Below are 20,836 nucleotides of genomic sequence, written 5' to 3'. Positions count from 1 at the left end.
TCTCTTTTGCAAAGAGCTGCGCATTGGAAAATTCAGGGCTATGCCGTGTAGATGATGGCCTAACAGGAGGCTTTAAAATTTTCTTTCTAGTGTCCTTCGTTTGGGAGAAAAATGCAAAGGTACAAGACAGCTTTTCCTTGCCAATATCTCTCTTTTGCAAAGAGCTGCGCATTGGAAAATTCAGGGCTATGCCGTGTAGATGATGGCCTAACAGGAGGCTTTAAAATTTTCTTTCTAGTGTCCTTCGTTTGGGAGAAAAATTCAATGGTACAAGACAGCTTTTCCTTGCCAATATCTCTCTTTTGCACAAAGCTGCGCATTGGAAAATTCAGGGCTATGCCGTGTAGATGATGGCCTAACAGGAGGCTTTAAAATTTTCTTTCTAGTGTCCTTAGTTTGGGAGAAAAATGCAAAGGTACAAGACAGCTTTTCCTTGCCAATATCTCTCTTTTGCAAAGAGCTGCGCATTGGAAAATTCAGGGCTATGCCGTGTAGATGATGGCCTAACAGGAGGCTTTAAAATTTTCTTTCTAGTGTCCTTCGTTTGGGAGAAAAATGCAAAGGTACAAGACAGCTTTTCCTTGCCAATATCTCTCTTTTGCAAAGAGCTGCGCATTGGAAAATTCAGGGCTATGCCGTGTAGATGATGGCCTAACAGGAGCCTTTAAAAAAAATGTTCTAGTGTCCTTCGTTTGGGAGAAAAATGCAAAGGTACAAGACAGCTTTTCCTTGCCAATATCTCTCTTTTGCAAAGAGCTGCGCATCGGAAAATTCAGGGCAATGCCGTGTAGATGATGTCCTAACAGGAGGCTTTAAAATTTTCTTTCTAGTGTCCTTCGTTTGGGAGAAAAATGCAAAGGTACAAGACAGTTTTTCCTTGCCAATATCTCTCTTTTGCAAAGAGCTGCGCATTGGAAAATTCAGGGCTATGCCGTGTAGATGATGGCCTAACAGGAGGCTTTAAAATTTTCTTTCTAGTGTCCTTCGTTTGGGAGAAAAATGCAAAGGTACAAGACAGCTTTTCCTTGCCAATATCTCTCTTTTGCAAAGAGCTGCGCATTGGAAAATTCAGGGCTATGCCGTGTAGATGATGGCCTAACAGGAGGCTTTAAAATTTTCTTTCTAGTGTCCTTCGTTTGGGAGAAAAATGCAAAGGTACAAGACAGCTTTTCCTTGCCAATATCTCTCTTTTGCAAAGAGCTGCGCATTGGAAAATTCAGGGCTATGCCGTGTAGATGATGGCCTAACAGGAGGCTTTAAAAAAAATTTCTAGTGTCCTTCGTTTGGGAGAAAAATGCAAAGGTACAAGACAGCTTTTCCTTGCCAATATCTCTCTTTTGCAAAGAGCTGCGCATTGGAAAATTCAGGGCTATACCGTGTAGATGATGGCCTAACTGGAGGCTTTAAAATTTTCTTTCTAGTGTCCTTCGTTTGGGAGAAAAATGCAAAGGTATAAGACAGCTTTTCCTTGCCAATATCTCTCTTTTGCAAAGAGCTACGCATTGGAAAATTCAGGGCTATACCGTGTAGATGAAGCACTAACAGGAGGCTTTAAAATTTTCATTCTAGTGTCCTTCGTTTGGGAGAAAAATGCAAAGGTACAAGACAGCTTTTCCTTGCCAATATCTCTCTTTTGCAAAGAGCTGCGCATTGGAAAATTCAGGGCTATGCCGTGTAGATGATGGCCTAACAGGAGGCTTTAAAAAAAATTTCTAGTGTCCTTCGTTTGGGAGAAAAATGCAAAGGTACAAGACAGCTTTTCCTTGCCAATATCTCTCTTTTGCAAAGAGCTGCGCATTGGAAAATTCAGGGCTATGCCGTGTAGATGATGGCCTAACTGGAGGCTTTAAAAAAATGTTCTAGTGTCCTTCGTTTGGGAGAAAAATGCAAAGGTACAAGACAGCTTTTCCTTGCCAATATCTCTCTTTTGCAAAGAGCTGCGCATTGGAAAATTCAGGGCTATGCCGTGTAGATGATGGCCTAACAGGGCTGGGGAGGGCCGCTGCTCAGGCACATCTCTGTCAAGTAAAGAAGATTCAACTGAGGCAGCACAAGGGAACTCTCATCTGGGGACAACAACTGCAGGGAGAACACATATTTTCAGATGAACATGGGAGGGCAGAAGGCTGCCTAATACTGAAGCACCCCCAAACAACAAACCAAATGCAACAACTAGTGCAAGCATTCCTGGGGGAAGGCTGCAGCAGATGGATTTGCATATGGTGATGTCATCCAAGCAGTGGGTCAAAGTTGGCTTCAACCTTCGTCTGCATATGAAAAGAGAAAAGGGGCGTGCAGGGCATGGCGGCCTTTTGCGGCGATTGGATGACCCCTAGTTCGCATTAAACACATCCACCCTCCTTCGGTGTGGGGCTCATGTTGGCTATGCCCCAGCCCCTGAAGCATTCAAGCTGATTTCTTGCAGCAGCTAGGCACTGTAACAGCTCCAGAGCTGCTCTGTAAGGCAAGTAAAAGGGCGTGGGCCCTGCAGCACTACCTGTAGTTCGCATTGTGCGTTGGAAGGCACAAATTAAGCAGACGGGAGAAGTCAGGATAGTGCACAAGGGCATAGAAGGGAGCGGCTCAAGAAAAAAGAAGTGGAAATAGACAGCAAACTAGGCTGGAGAGAGACCTGAGACAAAGAGATCTGAATTATACGAGAGCCGACCAGGGGAAACACAAATTATGCAGTCAAGTTTCCCACATTTGGGGAAATCGCAGGAGCAGCACACCCAGAGTGCAATGGGTGAGACTTGCCCTGGGAGAAGCACCTTCATGATCATAGTATCTCACCTGGCAGGTAAGTAGGATTTGGGATAGTTCTGGGGAGGGTCGCTGCTCGGGCTGTCAAGTGAAGTAGATCCAACTGAGGCAGCACAAGGAAACTCTCGATAGAAGAACAAGGCTAGAGGAAGATCTGAGACAAATAAATCTGACTTTTACCAGAGCTGACCAGAGGAAAGCACAAACACAGTCCCCCACTACCACAAATAATGCAGTCGAGTTTCCCACATTTGGGGAAATCATAGGGGTCAGCATACCCAGAATGCAATGAATGAACCTCACCCTGGGAGAACAATCTTCATGACCATGGTATCTCCTATGCAAAATAAGTATGACTTAGGATAGGGCTGGGGAGGGCCGCTGCTAAGGCACATCTCTGTCAAGTAAAGGAGATTCAACTGAGGCAGCACAAGGGAACTCTCATCTGGGGACAACAACTGCAGGGAGAACACATATTTTCAGATGAACATGGGAGGGCAGAAGGCTGCCTAATACTGAAGCACCCCCAAACAACAAACCAAATGCAACAACTAGTGCAAGCATTCCTGGGGGAAGGCCTGCAGCAGATGGATTTGCATATGGTGATGTCATCCAAGCAGTGGGTCAAAGTTGGCTTCAACCCTCGTCTGCATATGAAAAGAGAAAAGGGGCGTGCAGGGCATGGCGGCCTTTTGCGGCGCTTGGATGACCCCTAGTTCGCATTAAACACCTCCATCCTACTTCGGTGTGGGGCTATGCCCCAGCCCCTGAAGCATTCAAGCTGATTTCTTGCAGCAGCTGGGCACTGTAACAGCTCCAGAGCTGCTCTGTAAGGCAAGTAAAAGGGTGTGGGCCCTGCAGCACTACCTGTAGTTTGCATTGTGCGTTGGAAGGCACAAAGTAAGCAGACGGGAGAAGTCAGGATAGTGCGCAAGGGCATAGAAGGGAGCAACTCAAGAAAAGAGAAGTGGAAACAGACAGCAAACTAGGCTGGAGAGAGACCTGAGACAAAGAGATCTGAATTATACGAGAGCCGACCAGGGGAAACACAAATTATGCAGTCAAGTGTCCAACATTTGGGGAAACCGCAGGAGCAGCACACCCAGAGTGCAATGGGTGAGCCTTGCCCTGGGAGAAGCACCTTCATGATCATAGTATCTCACCTGGCAGGTAAGTAGGAGTTGGGCTAGAGCTGGGGAGGGTCGCTGCTCGGGCACCCCCCTGTCAAGTGAAGGAGATCCAACTGAGGCAGCACATGGAAACTCTCGAAAGAAGAACAAGGCTAGAGGAAGATCTGAGACAAATAAATCTGACTTTTACCAGAGCTGACCAGAGGAAAGCACAAACACAGTCCCCCACTACCACAAATAATGCAGTCGAGTTTCCCACATTTGGGGAAATCACAGGGGTCAGCATACCCAGAATGCAATGAATGAACCTCACCCTGGGAGAACAATCTTCATGACCATGGTATCTCCTATGCAAAATAAGTATGATTTGGGATAGGGCTGGGGAGGGCCGCTGCTCAGGCACATCTCTGTCAAGAATTTATAAAGTCTATACATATATATAACCAAATGTCAATATATATATATAGAACCCAGCGCTCCTATCAAAACTTATCTATTTCACCAATTTGTTGCTTATTTAATCTTTATACATCTATTAATTTTCACCATATATTATAAAATGCTGCTCCCATAGGTAGTACTGTTCTACCAATAATAAACCAAATTTTAAAGATAATCACACTTGTTATCAAGGGAGCGCAAAAAATAAAATATACAAGCTCCTTATTTTTAAAAAATATATATAGACAGAAGAAACCCACATTCAATAAAATACAATGGAGTCAACATATATAGGCACCACTATCCATATCTAAATGTAATCAGGATCTATTTCATATTGCCCTTGATAACAACGGAATGTTTATTAAAGGGTCCAAAAAATCCTACTGGATACAGCTGTTGTAATTTAATCGTTTGTAACCCTACCTTGAACGAGAGCTGTCTATGTATTCTATTAAGGGATGGTTACCTAATAGCTGTGCCTCCACTCAAGCTATGTGTAGTATTTAACTACCGTTAAGGCTTGCTTGAGTAAGCCTGATCTCTATCCTTAGGGGATGATTCCCTTATATCATAGATATATTATCTAATATACCTGTCTCTTTCTTCCAGGATCTTCAGATCAACTTCCAGACGGACCAGACACACATGGAAAGTATAACACTTTAATGACCAGTACCAAATGGATTAAGTATACATTAACATTTCATCAATTACACATTCCCCTTTAAATCATTAATCCATGCTAACCCCCTGTCAATTAGGCCTATACACAGTACCTGCATGCAATACAACAAATCCTTTTTCTTTTCAAGACACCCTTAGGTGTTAGAGTGACCCGGGTACTCTTAATATGATAGTGCACTATAAGGGCCCATAAACTTCCTAAAAATAACAGCAGTTAATACAGAATGTCTGACACTATGTTTTAGTATCAACTATCAGTTCTCCCTTCAGTTAAAGAGAAAGATGTTTGGCTCAGTCTACTTATGGTAGCGATTACTTTCTCCTATAAGGTTACTTATAGTTCCTCCTTGGCAGATAACAGAAAGTATCTATTTAGCTCATAGATAGTAACATCAACAGTTGATTACCAAGGAATCTGTATCCTTTCCTCAGTAAAAATGTTACTGTAGTTGTCCAGTATTAAACTAAACTCCTAAGAAGCTGGTATGATAAACCTTTGTTATGCTGCGTCCTTGTGTCCATTTGAAGTAGCTGATGCTTTCTATATTTCAGAGCATATATAGCTTTTCGATTCCTGTATGCCTCAAATTATTGTTGTCTCTTAGGATGAGTCTATATTAAATATATCTGCAAGAGATGGTTTCTCTTATCATAGTCACAGCGAGCTCAAATCCTTTAACTTTATAACTAATAGTCTCTTACGTGTCAGTCCTTCTTACGGGTTCACGAATATACATATAACACAGTTGTATTAAAGTGCCACAAGCTAGTCTTCGAATCGGGATGATATTCTAATCCTTTGTGGCTAAGAGGCTTTAACATCCATCCAATGTCACTGTAGTATGGCTACCTTTAATGTCCTTGACTCTAATTCTGCTAATTCAGGGGCATAAATACACACATTAGGTGGCAGCTTTAGGGTGTTACTTTCTATTTAGCGCTGCGGAACAATGTCTCTGGCTCTCCTTTGACTGATGTGATGCTGATATATGGGGGAGTTTTAAAACTATTTATGAAGCGTTAAACAGTTCAAGTTTCACTCCACTCCTCCTGTTACATATATATACCCAGTGCTTTCTACCTTCTCCTTAGCACTATGATTAAGCCATACATGGAACTGTAATTATAGGTCACTCTGACTACTGTGACCCATTACTATCCTCCTGCTTAATAGCCATTATTGCGGCCTAGCCCTGGAGTACTTAGTCCCAATATGAAATTGACTATGTACAATAGTCACCTATGGCTTGCTGTGCTTAGTGTAGGGGTAATATAAATGGCTGGATTATGCACTCACACTTCTACCATCTAGTGATGCTGCTGCCGGATGCTCCCCCGACTCCTCCCTTACACTTACAGCCACACAGAATGGAGCCTCTGCTGCTGGTCCTGGCTTCTTTGTTGTGGCTGTCAGAGTCTGTGCCGGTAATAGGTAGGAAGGAACCCTCTCTGTGTCCCTGTCACAGATGTGCCCTTCCAATACTGCTGGGTGAGTTGACTAGCGCTGATCTTGGGTTCTATGAACAGTTCTGAGTCTCAATGCTGCTGTCACCACCTTTACAGTAAGGAAGCCCTGTTCTGGCTTCACACACTAAGCCCCCTCCGGCCGCCGCAATGTATACCGCTCAGCTCTAATGCGGGCGACGGCCGGAGCAGCAAAAAACTATGTCCTCTCACCAAGGGATATGCAGTCTCTATCTCAGCTACACTCACAGCACCTCTCCACTCCTCTCTAGTAGTCACATGACCCACTCTGAGGTGATGCCCCGCCCACTGGCAATCACCTCACTAGGTGATTGACAGTTAGGAGCACAAGGACATTAACCCTTTAGATACACTGTGAAACCATAAAATAAGCCTTCATTGTATTCACCACTACATTTACATCAATGTACATACAATTACATATATGTGAACTGTATTATTTACCTCACAACATGCATACAGTATTACAACATCCATTAACTTTTATATGAATAATATATATGCTTATACTCCATTTTAGTCACCATATTATAACTACCTCAGTATAAGTGTTGTTTAAACCCTAAATCAGGGTTACACGTTACTTTCCAATTGTAATTGATACATTAAATTCCTTCTTGTGGATGAACAGCAACAGTTGTAACCAACGCCTCTTTTCTCTAACGTCCTAAGTGGATGCTGGGGACTCCGTAAGGACCATGGGGAATAGCGGCTCCGCAGGAGACTGGGCACATCTAAAGAAAGCTTTAGGACTATGTGGTGTGCACTGGCTCCTCCCCCTATGACCCTCCTCCAAGCCTCAGTTAGATTTCTGTGCCCGACGAGAAGGGTGCACACTAGGGGCTCTCCTGAGCTTCTTAGTGAAAGTTTTAGTTTAGGTTTGTTATTTTCAGTGAGACCTGCTGGCAACAGGCTCACTGCATCGAGGGACTAAGGGGAGAAGAAGCGAACTCACCTGCGTGCAGAGTGGATTGGGCTTCTTGGCTACTGGACATTAGCTCCAGAGGGACGATCACAGGCCCAGCCTGGATGGGTCCCGGAGCCTCGCCGCCGGCCCCCTTACAGAGCCAGAAGAGCGAAGAGGTCCGGATAAATCGGCGGCAGAAGACGTTCCTGTCTTCAATAAGGTAGCGCACAGCTGTGCGCCATTGCTCTCAGCACACTTCATACTCCGGTCACTGAGGGTGCAGGGCGCTGGGGGGGGCGCCCTGAGACGCAATAAAACATGATAAAAATACCTTACATGGCAAAAAATACATCACATATAGCTCCTGGGCTATATGGATGCATTTAACCCCTGCCAGAATATACAGAAAAACGGGAGATAAGGCCGCCGAAAAGGGGGCGAAGACTATCTCCTCAGCACACTGGCGCCATTTTCCCTCACAGCTCAGTTGGACGGAAGCTCCCTGGCTCTTCCCTGCAGTCACTACACTACAGAAAGGGTTAAAAAAAGAGAGGGGGGCACTAATTAGGCGCAGTATTAAAACATACAGCAGCTATAAGGGGAAAAACACTTATATAAGGTTATCCCTGTATATATATATATATAGCGCTCTGGTGTGTGCTGGCATACTCTCCCTCTGTCTCCCCAAAGGGCTAGTGGGGTCCTGTCCTCTATCAGAGCATTCCCTGTGTGTGTGCTGTGTGTCGGTACGTTTGTGTCGACATGTATGAGGAGAAAAATGATGTGGAGACGGAGCAGAGTGTCTGTAACAGTGATGTCACCACCTAGGGGGTCGACACCTGAGTGGATGTACTGTTGAAAATTACATGACAGTGTCAGCTCTGTATAAAAAAACAAAAAAAAAAAAACAGTGGTTGACATGAGACAGCCGGCTACTCAGCTTGTGCCTGTCCAGACGTCTCATAGGCCGTCAGGGGCTCTAAAGCGCCCGTTACCTCAGATGGCAGATACAGACGCCGACACGGATACTGACTCCTGTGTCGACGGTGAAGAGACAACCGTGATTTCCAGTAGGGCCACACGTTACATGATTGAGACAATGGAAAATGTTTTATACATTTCTGATAATACGAGTACCACCAAAAAGGGGTATTATGTTCGGTGAGGGAAAAACTACCTGTAGTTTTCCTGAATCTGAGAAATAAAATGAGGTGTGTGATGATGCGTGGGTTTCCCCCCGATAACAATTGATCATTTCTTAAAAAGTATTGGCTGTATACCCTTTCCGGCCAGAGGTTAGGGTGCGTTGGGAAACACCCCCTAGGGGGGATAAGGCGCTCACACGCTTGTAAGAACAAGGGCTCTACCCTCTCATGAGATGGCCGCCCTTAAGGATCCTGCTGATAGAAAGCAGGAGGGTATCCAAAAATGTATTCACACACATACTGGTGTTATACTGCGACCAGCAATCGCCTCAGCCTGGAGGTGCAGTGCTGGGTTGGCATGGTCGGATTCCCTGACTGGAAATATTGATATCCTAGATAAGGATAGTATATTATTGCCTATAGAGCATTTAAAAGATGCATTTCTATATATGCATGATGCACAGCGGAATATTTGCCGACTGGCATCAAGTATAAGTGCGTTGTCCAATTCTACCAGTAAAATGGTCAGGTGATGCGGATTCCAAACGGCATTTGGAAGTATTGCCTTTGAAAGGGGACATTTGGGGTCGGTATTTTAGACCTGGTGGCCACGGCAACAACTGGGAAATCCACGTTTGTACCCCAGGTCGCCTCTCAAAATAAGACGCCGTATTATCAGGCGCAGTCCTTTGTTGGCAAGCGGACAAAAGGTTCCTCTTTTCTGCTCGTGACAGAGGGAGAGGAAAAAGGCTGAAGAGATTAGCCAGTTCCCAGGAACAGAAACCCTTTCCCGCCTCTGCCAAGCCCTCAGTATGACGCTAGGGCCTTACAAGCTCAGGCACGGTGGGGGCCCGTTCTCAATGAATTTCAGTGCGCAGTGGGCTCACTCGCAAGTAGACCCCTGGATCCTTCAGGTAATATCTCAAGGGTACATATTGGAATTCGAGACGTCTCCCCCTCGCCGTTTCCAAAAGTCGGCTTTACCGACGTCTCCCTCTGACAGGGAGGCAGTTTTGGAAGCCATTCACAAGCTGTATTCCCAGCAGGTGATAATCAAGGTACCCCTCCTGCAACAGGGAACGGGGTATTATTCCACACTATTGTGGTACCGAAGCCAGACGGCTCGGTGAGACCGATTCTAAATCTAAAATCTAAAATCTTTGAACACTTACATACAGAGGTTCAAATTCAAGATTGAGTCACTCAGAGCAGTGATTGCGAACCTGGAAGAAGGGGACTACATGATGTCTCGGGACATCAAGGATGCTTACCTTCATGTCAAAATTTACCCTTCTCACCAAGGGTACCTCAGGTTATGGTACAGAACTGTCACTATCAGTTCAGACGCTGCCGTAGGGATGGTCCACGGCACCCCGGGTCTTTACCAAGGTAATGGCCGAAATGATATCCCTTCGAAGGAAGGGAATTTTAGTTATCCCTTACTTGGACGATTCCCTGATAAGGGTAAGATCCAGGGAACAGTTGGAAGTCGGTGTAGCACTATCTCAGGTAGTGTTGCGGCAGCACGATTGGATTCTCAATATTCCAAAATCGCAGCTGGTTCCGACGACTTGTCTTCTGTTTACTAGGGATGTTCCTGGACACAGTCCAGAAAAAAGGTGTTTCTCCCGGAAGAGAAAGCCAGGGAGTTATCCGAGCTAGTCAGGAACCTCCTAAAACCGAACCAAGTCTCAGTGCATCAATGCACAAGGGTTCTGGGTAAAAATGGTGGCTTCCTACGAAGCAATCCCATTCGTTAGATTCCACGCAAGAACTTTCCAGTGGAACCTACTGGACAAATGGTCCGGGTCGCATTTTCAGATGCATCAGCGGATAACCCTGTCACCAAGGACAAGGGTATCCATCCTGTGGTGGTTGCAGAGTGCTCATCTTCTAGAGGGCCGCAGATTCGGCATTCAGGACTGGGTCCTGGTGACCACGAATGCCAGCCTGCGAGGCTGGTGAGCAGTCACACAGGGAAGGAATATCCAGGGCTTAGGGTCAAGCCTGGATACATCACTTCACATAAATATCCTGAAGCTAAGGGCCATTTACAATGCTCTAAGCTTAGCAAGACCTCTGCTTCAAGGTCAGCCGGTGTTGATCCAGTCGGACAACATCATGGCAGTCACCCACGTAAACAGACAGGGTGGCACAAGAAGCAGGAGGGCAATGGCAGAAGCTGCAGGGATTCTTCGCTGGGCGGAAAATCATGTGATAGCACTGTCAACAGTATTCATTCCGGGAGTGGACAACTGGGAAGCAGACTTCCTCAGCACGACCTCCACCCGGGAGAGTGGGGACTTCACCCAGAAGTCGTCCACATGATTAAAAAACTCGACAGGTATTGCGCCAGGTCAAGAGACCCTCAGGCAATAGTTGTAGACGCTCTGGTAACACCGTGGGTGTACCAGTCAGTGTATGTGTTCCCTCCTCTGCCTCTCATACCCAAGGTACTGAGATTGATAAGATGGAGAGGAGAAAGCACTATATTCGTGGCTCCGGATTGGCCAAGAAGGACTTGGTAACCGGAACTTCAAGAGATGCTCACGGAGGATCCGTGGCCTCTACCTCTAAGAAGGGACCTGCTCCAGCAAGGACCCTGTCTGTTCCAAGACTTACCGCGGCTGCGTTTGACGGCATGCCGGTTGAACACCGGATCCTGAAGGAAAAAAGGCATTCCGGATGAAGTCATCCATATCCTGATCTAAAGCCAGGAAGGATGTAACCGCAAAAACATTATCACCGCAATTGGCGAAAATATGTTGCGTAGTGCGAGGCCAGTAAGGCCCGATGGAGGAAATTCAACTGGGTCGATTCCTACATTTCCTGCAAACAGGAGTGTCTATGGGCCTGAAATTGGGGTCCATTAAGGTTCAGATTTCGGCCCTGTCAATTTTCTTCCAAAAAAGAACTAGCTTCAGTCCCTGAAGTTTAGACGTTTGTAAAAGGGGTACTGCATATACAGCCTCCTTTTGTGCCTCCAGTGGCAATTTGGGATCTCAATGTAGTTTGGGTTCCAAAAGTCACATTGGTTTGAACCACTTAAATCTGTGGAGTTAAAATATCTCACATGGAAAGTGGTCATGCTGTTGGCCCTGGCCTGGGCCAGGCGCGTGTCAGAATTGGCGGCTTTATCCTGTAAAAGCCCTTATCTGATTTTCCATTCGGACAGGGCGGAATTGAGGATTCGTCCTCAGTTTCTCCCTAAGGTGGTTCCAGCGTTTTCACCTGAACCAACCTATTGTGGTGCCTGCGGCTACTAGGGACTTGGAGGAATCCAAGTTGCTGGATGTTGTCAGGGCCCTGAAAATATGTTTCCAGGACGGCTGGAGTCAGGAAATCTGACTCGCTGTTTATCCTGTATGCACCCAACAAGCTGGGTGCTCCTGCTTCTAAGCAGACTATTGCTCGTTGGATTTGTAGTACAATTCAGCTTGCACATTCTGTGGCAGGCCTGCCACAGCTAAAATCTGTTAAAGCCCGTTCCACAAGGAAAGTGGGCTCATCTTGGGCGGCTGCCCGAGGGGTCTCGGCTTTACAACTTTGCCGGGCAGCTACATGGTCAGGGGCAAACACGTTTGCTAAATTCTACAAATTTGATACCCTGGCTGAGGAGGACCTGGAGTTCTCTCATTCGGTGCTGCAGAGTCATCCGCACTCTCCCGCCCGTTTGGGAGCTTTGGTATAATCCCCATGGTCCTTACGGAGTCCCCAGCATCCACTTAGGACGTCAGAGAAAATAAGAATTTACTTACCGATAATTCTATTTCTCATAGTCCGTAGTGGATGCTGGGCGCCCATCCCAAGTGCGGATTGTCTGCAATACTTGTACATAGTTATTGTTACAAAAATCGGGTTATTATTGTTGGGAGCCATCTTTTCAGAGGCTCCTCTGTTATCATGCTGTTAACTGGGTTCAGATCACAGGTTGTACGGTGTGATTGGTGTGGCTGGTATGAGTCTTACCCGGGATTCAAAATCCTTCCTTATTGTGTACGCTCGTCCGGGCAAAGTATCCTAACTGAGGCTTGGAGGAGGGTCATAGGGGGAGGAGCCAGTGCACACCACATAGTCCTAAAGCTTTCTTTAGATGTGCCCAGTCTCCTGCGGAGCCGCTATTCCCCATGGTCCTTACGGAGTCCCCAGCATCCACTACGGACTATGAGAAATAGAATTATCGGTAAGTAAATTCTTATTATTTACTGCAGTTAAAGTTCATATGTAACTCACGTGAGTAATGAAAGAAAACAGGGGGAGAGCGCTGTGATGGTTGGTGAAACACAGCGGTATGCTTACGACCCCCGTTAACCGTGGCTGGATCTTATTGGCACTCGCGGTCGGGATATTTCTCCCTGCCGTGGGGTAGAGACCTCCTTTTGCTCGGTCTCAAATTGCTTTTTCCCCTTCACCGCTGTCTTTACATCAGACGTCCGCCGTGATGTAGCTCGTTCATGAACGGGCTTATATCTCAGCAATCAGAGTGTCCGGTAATCACCTTTCTTACGCGTTTCTCCGCTGTTATCCAAGAGCGGTTTCGTCAGAGGATACATCAGCAGCCTAGCAGGCTCTTTTTAAAATGCACCGGACCAATAGCATTACTAATTAGTTGATTGGATACATACATGTACTAATTGGATGCATACATGTAATGACTCACATATGGAACAACTTTCTAATTGCAATTGCACATATAAAGGCATTTCATAATATAAAAATAAGCAACATGGTGATTAAAAATAATAATAAAATAAGCAACAAGGTGGTTTAAAAAATAACAGAAAATATATAATCTATATACAGATTAACCTATAATCTTTCAATCAATACCTCATATCTATAATCACATATACATAATTCAGAGACTCAGCACTAAGGATCCCCATTTACTTATATAAAACCTTTTAGGGTAACATAAATCCATGCCACTACTAAAGCAGTTCTTGTGGCGCAGGGGAAACATCAAATGCACTCTATGCAGCTAGTCCCATGTTCGAATCCAACACGCTCAGCTTAACATCCATATTATTTATTTACTTTTAATGGGATCATTCTATCAATTCATTTTTACCTTTAATTTTTGTTAATATTATTTCTATATTTCATTATTTTAACCCCTGGAATAACTACATTGCTGTTTAAACAACAAAAAGAATTGAAGAAAAAATAAATATTAAACAGACAATTTAAGGATTCGAAGATTTAAATATTTAAAGATTTTAAAATTTAAAACAGGGAGGGGGGGGGGAGGGAGGGGGGCCTTTTGGGAGAAGGAGGGGGGAAAAATAAAAATAGAAAAAAAAAATATATATAGAACCAAGAGAAAGTGTAAAAAGAGGATGGAGGAAGAAATCTGATGTTCATCATTACTAGTGGATTTTACTAAAGAACTTTAAAGGAACACACACAACAGGATTATACAGTTTCATCCTAAGAGGAAAGCTGTTTCCAAAATAGCTACTTCTAATAATTTTGTTTATTTATTAAACATACAATAAATGGATATTCAATAAATAATATATTAGGTAAATCAATAGATAAAATCTTCAGAGACTGCAAATGTTGTTCAGTTCGATGCTCTCATTCAGACCATCAGGTGTAAGGGTACCCAAAGAAAAAATCCAAAATGCCTCCCTTGTCAAGTAAAGGAGATTCAACTGAGGCAGCACAAGGGAACTCTCATCTGGGGACAACAACTGCAGGGAGAACACATATTTTCAGATGAACATGGGAGGGCAGAAGGCTGCCTAATACTGAAGCACCCCCAAACAACAAACCAAATGCAACAACTAGTACAAGCATTCCTGGGGGAAGGCCTGCAGCAGATGGATTTGCATATGGTGATGTCATCCAAGCAGTGGGTCAAAGTTGGCTTCAACCCTCGTCTGCATATGAAAAGAGAAAAGGGGCGTGCAGGGCATGGCGGCCTTTTGCGGCGCTTGGATGACCCCTAGTTCGCATTAAACACCTCCACCCTACTTCGGTGTGGGGCTCATGTTGGCTATGCCCCAGCCCCTGAAGCATTCAAGCTGATTACTTGCAGCAGCTGGGCACTGTAATAGCTCCAGAGCTGCTCTGTAAGGCAACTAAAAGGGTGTGGGCCCTGCAGCACTACCTGTAGTTCGCATTGTGCGTTGGAAGGCACAAAGTAAGCAGACGGGAGAAGTCAAGATAGTGCGCAAGGGCATAGAAGGGAGTGGCTCAAGAAAAGAGAAGTGTAAACAGACAGCAAACTAGGCTGGAGAAAGACATGAGACAAAGAGATCTGAATTATACGAGAGCCGACCAGGGGAAACACAAATTATGCAGTCAAGTTTCCCACATTTGGGGATATCGCAGGAGCAGCACACCCAGAGTGCAATTGGTGAGCCTTGCCCTGGGAGAAGCACCTTCATGATCATAGTATCTCACCTAGCAGGTAAGTAGGAGTTGGGCTAGAGCTGGGGAGGGTCGCTGCTCGGGCACCCCCCTGTCAAGTGAAGGAGATCCAACTGAGGCAGCACAAGGGAACTCTCGAAAGAAGAACAAGGCTAGAGGAAGATCTGAGACAAAGAAATCTGACTTTTACCAGAGCTGACCAGAGGAAAGCACAAACACAGTCCCCCACTACCACAAATAATGCTGTCAAGTTTACCACATTTGGGAAAATAACAGGGGTCAGCATACCCAGAATGCAATGAATGAACCTCACCCTGGGAGAACAATCTTCATGACCATGGTATCTCCTATGCAAAATAAGTATGATTTGGGATAGGGCTGGAGAGGGCCGCTGCTCAGGCACATCTCTGTCAAGTAAAGGAGATTCAACTGAGGCAGCACAAGGGAACTCTCATCTGGGGACAACAACTGCAGGAGGTACACATATTTTCAGATGAACATGGGAGGGCAGAAGGCTGCCTAATACTGAAGCACCCCCAAACAACAAACCAAATGCAACAACTAGTGCAAGCATTCCTGGGGGAAGGCCTGCAGCATATGGATTTGCATATGGTGATGTCATCCAAACAGTGGGTCAAAGTTGGCTTCAACACTCATCTGCATATGAATAGAGAAGAGGGGCGTGCAGGGCATGGCGGCCTTTTGCGGCGCTTGGATGACCCCTAGTTCGCATTAAACACCTCCACCCTCCTTCGGTGTGGGGCTCATGTTGGCTATGCCCCAGCCCCTGAAGCATTCAAGCTGATTTCTTGCAGCAGCTGGGCACTGTAACAGCTCCAGAGCTGCTCTGTAAGGCAAGTAAAAGGGTGTGGGCCCTGCAGCACTACCTGTAGTTCGCATTGTGCGTTGGAAGGCACAAAGTAAGCAGACGGGAGAAGTCAGGATAGTGCGCAAGGGCATAGAAGGGAGCGGCTCAAGAAAAGAGAAGTGGAAACAGACAGCAAACTAGGCTGGAGAGAGACCTGAGACAAATACATCTGAATTATACGAGAGCCGACCAGGGGAAACACAAATTATGCAGTCAAGTTTCCCACATTTGGGGAAATCACAGGGGCAGCACACCCAGAGTGCGATGGGTGAGCCTTGCCCTGGGAGAAGCACCTACATGATCATAGGATCTCACCTGGCAGGTAAGTAGGAGTTGGGCTAGAGCTGGGGAGGGTCGCTGCTCGGGCACCCCCCTGTCAAGTGAAGGAGATCCAACTGAGGCAGCACAAGGGTACTCTCGAAAGAAGAACAAGGCTAGAGGAAGATCTGAGACAAAGAAATCTGACTTTTACCAGAGCTGACCAGAGGAAAGCACAAACACAGCCCCCCACTACCACAAATAATGCAGTCGAGTTTCCAACATTTGGGGAAATCACAGGGGTCAGCATAAACAGAATGCAATGAATGAACCTCACCATGGGAGAACAATCTTCATGACCATGGTATCTCCTATGCAAAATAAGTATGATTTGGGATAGGGCTGGGGAGGGCCGCTGCTCAGGCACATCTCTGTCAAGTAAAGGCGATTCAACTGAGGCAGCACAAGGGAACTCTCATCTTGGGACAACAACTGCAGGGAGAACACATATTTTCAGATGAACATGGGAGGGCAGAAGGCTGCCTAATACTGAAGCACCCCCAAACAACAAACCAAATGCAACAACTAGTGCAAGCATTCCTGGGGAAGGCCTGCAGCAGATGGATTTGCATATGGTGATGTCATCCAAGCAGTGGGTCAAAGTTGGCTTCAACCCTCGTCTGCATATGAAAAGAAAAAAGGGATGTGCAGGGAATGGCGGCCTTTTGCGGCGCTTGGATGACCCCTAATTCGCATTAAACATCTCCACCCTCCTTCGGTGTGGGGCTCATGATGGCTATGCCCCAGCCCCTGAAGCATTCAAGCTGATTTCTTGCAGCAGCTGGGCACTGTAACAGCTCCAGAGCTGCTCTGTAAAGCATGTAAAAGGGTGTGGGCCCTGCAGCACTACCTGTAGTTTGCATTGTGCGTTGGAAGGCACAAAGTATACAGACAGGAGAGGTCAGAATAGTGCGCAAGGGCATAGAAGGGAGCGGCTCAAGAAAAGAGAAGTGGAAACAGACAGCAAACTAGGCTGGAGAGAGACCTGAGACAAAGAGATCTGAATTATACGAGAGCCGACCAGGGGAAACACAAATTATGCAGTCAAGTTTCCCACATTTGGGGAAATCACAGGGGCAGCACACCCAGAGTGCAATGGGTGAGCCTTGCCCTGGGAGAAGCACCTACATGATCATAGTATCTCACCTGGCAGGTAAGTAGGAGTTGGGCTAGAGCTGGGGAGGGTCGCAGCTCGGGCACCCCCCTGTCAAGTGAAGGAGATCCAACTGAGGCAGCACAAGGGAACTCTCGAAAGAAGAACAAGGCTAGAGGAAGATCTGAGACAAAGAAATCTGACTTTTACCAGAGCTGACCAGAGGAAAGCACAAACACAGTCCCCCACTACCACAAATAATGCAGTCAAGTTTCCCACATTTGGGGAAATCACAGGGGTCAGCATACCCAGAATGCAATGAATGAACCTCAACCTGGGAGAACAATCTTCATGAGCATGGTATCTCCTATGCAAAATAAGTATGATTTGTGATAGAGCTGGGGAGGGCCGCTGCTCAGGCACATCTCTGTCAAGTAAAGGAGATTCAACTGAGGCAGCACAAGGGAACTCTCATCTCGGGACAACAACTGCAGGGAGAACACATATTTTCAGATGAACATGGGAGGGCAGAAGGCTGCCTAATACTGAAGCACCCCCAAACAATAAACCAAATGCAACAACTAGTGCAAGCATTCCTGGGGGAAGGCCTGCAGCAGATGGATTTGCATATGGTGATGTCATCCAAGCAGTGGGTCAAAGTTGGCTTCAACCCTCGTCTGCATATGAAAAGAAAAAAGGGATGTGCAGGGCATGGCGGCCTTTTGCGGCGCTTGGAGGACCCCTAATTCACATTAAACACCTCCACCCTCCTTCGGTGTGGGGCTCATGTTGGCTATGCCCCAGCCCCTGAAGCATTCAAGCTGATTTCTTGCAGCAGCTGGGCACTGTAACAGCTCCAGAGCTGCTCTGTAAAGCATGTAAAAGGGTGAGGGCCCTGCAGCACTACCTGTAGTTTGCATTGACGTTGGAAGGCACAAAGTAAGCAGACAGGAGAGGTCATAATAGTGCGCAAGGGCATAGAAGGGAGCGGCTCAAGAAAAGAGAAGTGGAAACAGACAGCAAACTAGGCTGGAGAGAGACCTGAGACAAAGAGATCTGAATTATACGAGAGCCGACCAGGGGAAACACAAATTATGCAGTCAAGTTTCCCACATTTGGGGAAATCGCAAGAGCAGCACACCCAGAGTGCAATGGGTGAGCCTTGCCCTGGGAAAAGCACCTTCATGATCATAGTATCTCACCTGGCAGGTAAGTAGGAGTTGGGCTAGAGCTGGGTAGGGTCACTGCTCGGGCACTTCCCTGTCAAGTGAAGGAGATCCAAGTGAGTCAGCACAAGGGAACTCTCGAAAGAAGAACAAGGCTAGAGGAAGATCTGAGACAAATAAATCTGACTTTTACCAGAGCTGACCAGAGGAAAGCACAAACACAGTCCCCCACTACCACAAATAATGAAGTCGAGTTTCCCACATTTGGGGAAATCACAGGGGTCAGCATACCCAAAATGCAATGAATGAACCTCACCCTGGGATAACAGTCTTCATTACCATGATATCTCCTATGCAAAATAAGTATGATTTGGGATAGGGCTGGGGAGGGCCGCTGCTCAGGCACATCTCTGTCAAGTAAAGGAGATTCAACTGAGGCAGCACAAGGGAACTCTCATCTGGGGACAACAACTGCAGGGAGAACACATATTTTCAGATGAACATGGGAGGGCAGAAGGCTGCCTAATACTGAAGCACCCCCAAACAACAAACCAAATGCAACAACTAGTACAAGCATTCCTGGGGGAAGGTCAGCAGAAGACGGATTTGCATACAGTGATGTCATCCAAGCAGTGGGCCAAAGTTGGCTGGAACCCTCATCTGCATATGAAAAGAGAAAAGGGGTATGCAGGGAATGGCGGCCTTTTGCGGCGCTTGGATGACCCTTAGTTCGCATTAAACACCCCCACCCTCCTTCGGTGTGGGGCTCATGTTGGCAATGCCCCAGCCCCTGAAGCATTCAAGCTGATTTCTTGCAGCAGCTTGGCACTGTAACAGCTCCAGAGCTGCTCTGTAATGCAAGTAAAAGTTTGTGGGCCCTGCAGCACTACCTGTAGTTTGCATTGTGCATTGGAAGGCACAAAGTAAGCAGACAGGAGAAGTCAGGATAGTGCACAAGGGTATAGAAGGGAGGGGCTCAAAAAAAGAAGAAGTGGAAACAGACTGCAAACTAGGCTGGAGAGAGACCTGAGACAAAGAGATCTGAATTATATAAAAGCCGACCAGTGGAAACACAAATTATGCAGTCAAGTTTCCCATATTTGGGGAAATCACAGGGGCAGCACACCCAGAGTGCAATGGGTGAGCCTTGCCCTGGGAGAAGCACCTTCATGATCATAGTATCTCACCTGGCAGGTAAGTAGGAGTTGGGCTAGAGCTGGGGAGGGTCGCTGCTTGGGCACCCCCCTGTCAAGTAAAGGAGATCCAACTGAGGCAGCACAAGGGAACTCTCGAAAGAAGAACAAGGCTAGAGGAAGATCTGAGATAAAGAAATCTGACTTTTACCAGAGCTGACCAGAGGAAAGCACAAACACAGTCCCCCACTACCACAAATAATGCAGTCAAGTTTCCCACATTTGGGGAAATCACAGGGGTCAGCATACCCAGAATGCAATGAATGAACCTCACCCTGGGAGAACGATCTTCATGACCATGGTATCTCCTATGCAAAATAAGTATGATTTGGGATAGGGCTGGGGAGGGCCGCTGCTCAGGCACATCTCTGTCAAGTAAAGAAGATTCAACTGAGGCAGCACAAGGGAACTCTCATCTGGGGACAACAACTGCAGGGAGAACACATATTTTCAGATGAACATGGGAGGGCAGAAGGCTGCCTAATACTGAAGCACCCCCAAACAACAAACCAAATGCAACAACTAGTGCAAGCATTCCTGGGGGAAGGCCTGCAGCAGATGGATTTGCATATGGTGATGTCATCCAAGCAGTTGGTCAAATTTGGCTTCAACCCTCGTCTGCATATGAAAAGAGAAAAGGGGCGTGCAGGGCATGGCGGCCTTTTGCGGCGCTTGGATGACCCCTAGTTCGCATTAAACACCTCCACCCTCCTTCGGTGTGGGGCTCATGTTGGCTATGCCCCAGCCCCTGAAGCATTCAAGCTGATTTCTTGCAGAAGCTGGGCACTGTAACAGCTCCAGAGCTGCTCTGTATGGCAAGTAAAAGGGTGTGGGCCCTGCAGCACTACCTGTAGTTCGCATTGTGCGTTGGAAGGCACAAAGTAAGCAGATGGGAGAAGTCAGGATAGTGCGCAAGGGCATAGAAGGGAGCGGCTCAAGAAAAGAGAAGTGGAAACAGACAGCAAACTAGGCTGGAGAGCTCTTCTGTCTATATTTTGCAATCCTGCTCTTGTCCTCTCCAGCTGCTCCATGTAGATTTGACGTCTGGAAAGGTGCATAACCCACTGACAAGCAGGCACACTCCTGCATGAGTTTTCTCTCTCACTAGCTGGATGATACACAATCATTTGCATGTGCTCCACCTCCGACACACCACCCACCCAACCACCCAGTGACCAGAGCCACCCACAAGCCAACTGGCTCCTTGATTTAATTTGCACAGTGTAGTCATCCAGGCAGCATGTCCTTCTCAATGGAAGGAT

General features: G+C 46.5%; 14 non-coding genes across 14 annotated transcripts; all 14 read right to left on the bottom strand.

Moving 5' to 3' along the window:
* Window positions 1-2,645: 2,645 nt before the first annotated feature.
* Window positions 2,646-2,808, bottom strand: LOC135029220 (U1 spliceosomal RNA). Its single transcript, XR_010225391.1, has one exon. It is a non-coding gene; the product is annotated as a U1 spliceosomal RNA (small nuclear RNA).
* A 145-nt stretch (window positions 2,809-2,953) lies between these two features.
* Window positions 2,954-3,117, bottom strand: LOC135029199 (U1 spliceosomal RNA). The gene has a single exon (XR_010225371.1). It is a non-coding gene; the product is annotated as a U1 spliceosomal RNA (small nuclear RNA).
* A 661-nt stretch (window positions 3,118-3,778) lies between these two features.
* LOC135029225 (U1 spliceosomal RNA) lies at window positions 3,779-3,941 on the bottom strand. Its single transcript, XR_010225396.1, has one exon. It is a non-coding gene; the product is annotated as a U1 spliceosomal RNA (small nuclear RNA).
* Window positions 3,942-4,093: 152 nt separating this feature from the next.
* LOC135029233 (U1 spliceosomal RNA) lies at window positions 4,094-4,257 on the bottom strand. The gene has a single exon (XR_010225402.1). It is a non-coding gene; the product is annotated as a U1 spliceosomal RNA (small nuclear RNA).
* Window positions 4,258-14,821: 10,564 nt separating this feature from the next.
* On the bottom strand, window positions 14,822-14,984 carry LOC135029230 (U1 spliceosomal RNA). The gene has a single exon (XR_010225399.1). It is a non-coding gene; the product is annotated as a U1 spliceosomal RNA (small nuclear RNA).
* Window positions 14,985-15,136: 152 nt separating this feature from the next.
* Window positions 15,137-15,300, bottom strand: LOC135029209 (U1 spliceosomal RNA). The gene has a single exon (XR_010225381.1). It is a non-coding gene; the product is annotated as a U1 spliceosomal RNA (small nuclear RNA).
* Window positions 15,301-15,971: 671 nt separating this feature from the next.
* Window positions 15,972-16,134, bottom strand: LOC135029229 (U1 spliceosomal RNA). The gene has a single exon (XR_010225398.1). It is a non-coding gene; the product is annotated as a U1 spliceosomal RNA (small nuclear RNA).
* Window positions 16,135-16,286: 152 nt separating this feature from the next.
* LOC135029212 (U1 spliceosomal RNA) lies at window positions 16,287-16,450 on the bottom strand. The gene has a single exon (XR_010225384.1). It is a non-coding gene; the product is annotated as a U1 spliceosomal RNA (small nuclear RNA).
* Window positions 16,451-17,120: 670 nt separating this feature from the next.
* Window positions 17,121-17,283, bottom strand: LOC135029224 (U1 spliceosomal RNA). Its single transcript, XR_010225395.1, has one exon. It is a non-coding gene; the product is annotated as a U1 spliceosomal RNA (small nuclear RNA).
* Window positions 17,284-17,435: 152 nt separating this feature from the next.
* On the bottom strand, window positions 17,436-17,599 carry LOC135029207 (U1 spliceosomal RNA). Its single transcript, XR_010225379.1, has one exon. It is a non-coding gene; the product is annotated as a U1 spliceosomal RNA (small nuclear RNA).
* A 670-nt stretch (window positions 17,600-18,269) lies between these two features.
* Window positions 18,270-18,432, bottom strand: LOC135029219 (U1 spliceosomal RNA). Its single transcript, XR_010225390.1, has one exon. It is a non-coding gene; the product is annotated as a U1 spliceosomal RNA (small nuclear RNA).
* A 152-nt stretch (window positions 18,433-18,584) lies between these two features.
* Window positions 18,585-18,748, bottom strand: LOC135029214 (U1 spliceosomal RNA). Its single transcript, XR_010225386.1, has one exon. It is a non-coding gene; the product is annotated as a U1 spliceosomal RNA (small nuclear RNA).
* Window positions 18,749-19,420: 672 nt separating this feature from the next.
* On the bottom strand, window positions 19,421-19,583 carry LOC135029223 (U1 spliceosomal RNA). Its single transcript, XR_010225394.1, has one exon. It is a non-coding gene; the product is annotated as a U1 spliceosomal RNA (small nuclear RNA).
* A 152-nt stretch (window positions 19,584-19,735) lies between these two features.
* Window positions 19,736-19,899, bottom strand: LOC135029201 (U1 spliceosomal RNA). Its single transcript, XR_010225373.1, has one exon. It is a non-coding gene; the product is annotated as a U1 spliceosomal RNA (small nuclear RNA).
* Between the last annotated feature and the right edge of the window lie 937 nt (window positions 19,900-20,836).

The sequence above is a fragment of the Pseudophryne corroboree genome, unplaced genomic scaffold (assembly GCF_028390025.1).
Source record: "Pseudophryne corroboree isolate aPseCor3 unplaced genomic scaffold, aPseCor3.hap2 scaffold_484, whole genome shotgun sequence".
Classification (NCBI taxonomy): Eukaryota; Metazoa; Chordata; class Amphibia; order Anura; family Myobatrachidae; genus Pseudophryne; species Pseudophryne corroboree.
The sequence above is the reverse complement of the archived record's forward strand: the minus strand, read 5'-3'. Positions and strand labels throughout refer to the sequence as shown.